A 3978-nucleotide genomic window follows, 5' to 3' on the forward strand; every position below is an offset into this window, starting at 1 on the left:
GAGATATGGCATTGGGGGTGAGTTGGAGGTTTGGATTAGGAGTTGGTTGGCTGGAAGAAGACAGAGGGTAGTAGTTGATGGCAAAGTTTCTTCATGGAGTGCCGTCACTAGCGGTGTTCCGCAAGGATCTGTTTTGGGACCATTGCTGTTTGTCATTTTTATAAATGACCTGGAAGAGGGGTTAGAAGGTTGGGTGAGCAAGTTTGCGGATGATACGAAAGTCGGAGGGGTTGTTGACAGTGAGGAAGGATGTGTCAGGTTACAGCGGGATATAGATAAGCTGCAGAGGTGGGCAGAAAGGTGGCAAATGGAGTTCAATGTAGCTAAGTGTGAGGTGATTCACTTTGGGAAGAATAACAAAAAGATGGGGTACTGGGCTAATGGTCGGATACTTGGTAGTGTGGATGAGCAGAGGGATCTTGGTGTCCATGTACACAGATCTCTGAAAGTTGCCACCCAGGTAAATAGTGCGGTGAGGAAGGCATATGGCGTACTGGCTTTTATTGGTAGGGGAATTGAGTTCCGGAGTCCTGAGGTCATGTTGCAGTTGTATAGGACTCTGGTGCGGCCGCATCTGGAATATTGTGTGCAGTTTTGTCGCCATACTATAGGAAGGATGTGGGGGCACTGGAACGGGTGCAGAGGAGGTTTATCAGGATGTTGCCTGGTATGGTAGGAAGATCGTATGAGGAAAGGCTGAGGCACTTGGGGCTGTTTTCGTTGGAGAAAAGAAGGTTTAGGGGTGATTTGATAGAGGTATACAAGATGATTAGTGGTTTAGATAGGGTTGACCATGAGAACCTTTTTCCACGTATAGAGTCAGCTGTTACGAGGGGGCATAGCTTTACATTAAGGGGTGGTAGGTATAGGACAGATGTTAGGGGTAGATTCTTTACTCAGCGAGTCGTGAGTTCATGGAATGCCCTGCCAGTAGCAGTGGTGGGCTTTCCCTCTTTATGGGCATTTAAACGGGCGTTGGATAGGTATATGGAGGATAGTGGGCTAGTGTAGGTTAGGTGGGCTTGGATCGGCGCAACATCGAGGGCCAAAGGGCCTGTACTGCGCTGTATTTTTTTCTATGTTTCTATCCCAGGGAAAAGACAGGAAGGAGACAAAAATTGCACGTAATATTCCAACAATGGCCTAATCAATGTCCTGTACAGCCGCAACATGACCTCCCAACTCCGATACGCAATACTCTGACCAATAAAGGAAAGCATACCAAACGCCTTCTTCACTATCCTATCTACCTGCGACTCCACTTTCAAGGAGCTATGAACCTGCACTCCAAGGTCTCTTAGTTCAGCAACACTCCCTAGAACCTTACCATTAAGTGTATAATTGCACTGATGTGCTTTTCCAAAATGCAGCACCTCACATTTATCTAACTAAACTCCATCTGCCACTTCTCAGCCCATTGGCTCATCTGATCAAGATCCTGTTGTAATCTGAGGTAACCTTTGCTGTCTACTACATCTCCAATTTTGGTGTCATCTGCAAACTTACTAACTATACCTCTTTTGCTCACATCCAAGTCATTTATCTAAATGATGAAAAGTAGTGGACCCAGCACTGATCCTTGTGGCACTCCACTGGTCACAGGCCTCCAGTCTGAAAAACAACCCTCCTCCACCGCCCTCTGTCTTCTACCTTTGAGCCAGTTCTGTATCCCTATGACTAGTTCTCCCTGTATACTTGACCCAGTTTATGACATCCAACTTGAGGTGAGCCCAAGAATGCTTAATGCTGTGTGGCACATATGGCAAGAAATAACATAAGCCGCAATTCCACACATCCTCACCCAGCTGCTCGGACTTGCAGCTGGTTTCACGCATTGCCCTTTTAAATTGAGTTGCGTCACTCCGTTTGAAGAAAAATAGCCTGACTGAAGTTACAAAGATCCTCCTTCAGCACATTGCACCACTCCACCTGTCACATCAACAACCTCCACAAAACAACCTTCAATCTTGTGAAGATCACCTTGGTCAAACAAAACTCAGTGGGAGGCCAGGAAATTGATAATAAAATCCCAAGTGCGAGCACAGGATATTTCTGAATTATTTTGAACGTTCCATCTTGTATCTTTTTTTTAATAATACTGATTAGATTTGGTTGCTGATTCTCTCATGCTGTGATTTATTTATTGGTGTTGTTTGGAAGCAATCTTTAAGCAGATGGGTAAGTGATTTTAAGATACATGAGAGCTAGACAGTGCTGGAAATGCTCAGGAGGACTGGTAGCATCTCTGGAGAGAAAAATAGAGTTAACACACAGTGGCTAGTATGACTTCTCCACAATTACAAATTTGGCTTTTAAATATTAACTCTCTTTCTCTGTCCACAGATGCTGCCAGACCTACTGAGTTTCTTCACCATTCTCTTTATTTTAGATCTCCACTATCCGCAGTATTTTCCTATTGGATCTGTTTGTATCCAATGAAATACAAATAAACTTTGGAGGGATGATTAGGATAAAATGTAATATAAATGGCTACCGAATTATTTTGTGTCAAAGATCTTCCTTTGTGCTTACTACCCGACTGTGCTGAACATTGTTAAAAAAACTAAGATGATTCCTCAATTGGGGTGGCACGGTGACTCAGCGGTTAGCACTGCTGCCTTGCAGTGCCAGGGTCCAGGGTTCGATTCCCGCCTCAGGCAACTGTCTCTGTGGAGTTTGCACATTCTCCCTGTGTCTGCGTGGGTTTCCTCCAGGCGTTCCGGTTTTGTCCCACAGTGCAAAGATGTGCAGGTTAGGGTGGATTAGTCATGCTAAATTGCTCATAGTGTTCAGGTACATGTAGGTTAGGTGCATTAATTGGGGTAAAATGTAGAGTCGTAGGGGAATGGGTCTGGGTGGGTTACTCTTTGACACGTCGGTGTGGACTTGCTGAGCTGAAGCTATTTCCACATTGTAGGGATTCTGTGAATTCCTAAATAGGAATAAAGTATTTGTTTTCAATAAACAAGCTAATTTAGTTGAAGTGAATAGAAAAAAAATTGCATATTTGATTTGACTGAAGCTGCAATTGCTGCAATGCCAACTTTACATGAGGAATATTTTACTTGAAGGGACTTTGGATAGTTCCACTTGGCATTCAGATGTCATTGGTGTGACTGTACATGTGCAGATGGATCATGGAAGCCATATTTCATGGTGTCACCTATTTCCTGCATTAAGAACGAACACTGTTTCCTTATAAATAAGAGAACTGGATTTAGAAATGGTGAGTAGTTTATGTCTTCAAATACAAGAACTTCTTAAGTGAGTAGAAATTTAAGTAATTTGTAGGACTTTTATTTTAAGAAGGTGTCTTAATGTTGTGTGATAATGTTATTTTGGGAGCCTTTCTGAAGGGAAGAGGAATAGATAGAAGTGACAGTACAAGAGGTAAGAGGCTTATTTAGTTTATGGGGAAGAGAAAGTTAGAATTTGTTTAGTAAATATAAAATTAAAATGATATGCACTGAAGTGAACAGGATGAAAAACAAATGCAAAGATTATGTTAAAAACCTTCAAAGAATTCAAAGTATCCATTTTTGTTGTGTCAGCTCAAGTATATACAGAACTCAAACTGCTCCTGATAACTGGTACCTTAATACAGTCACTGAGTTCAAGCAGCTTGAAAAGCTAAGACCCATTACTGTTCCTGTCTTTCAGCATTCAGAGGTAGTGTCAGTCACTGAAGTGTGGAACTGCCCAATGCTGCTGGCAATCTCATGCTAATATTTGTATCTTGCAGCTTTTAGAATTTTGTATCAAGTTTGCATATCATAAAATTCTTCACCTGTGATCTCTCAGTTTTGTTTTTCTTTCATGGAATTTAGGAAATGCCAGCAGGACTTACCCCAAGTGCCCTTGAATGGAATATGTCACAATTCTAGTTAAGAATGAACCACATTACTGTGGGTTTCAAGTCACATGTAAGCCAGATCTGGTATGGGTAGCAGGCTTCCTTCTCTAAAGGACATTAGTGAG

The sequence above is a fragment of the Chiloscyllium plagiosum genome, chromosome 9, assembly GCF_004010195.1.
Source record: "Chiloscyllium plagiosum isolate BGI_BamShark_2017 chromosome 9, ASM401019v2, whole genome shotgun sequence".
In the NCBI taxonomy this organism is placed as follows: Eukaryota; Metazoa; Chordata; class Chondrichthyes; order Orectolobiformes; family Hemiscylliidae; genus Chiloscyllium; species Chiloscyllium plagiosum.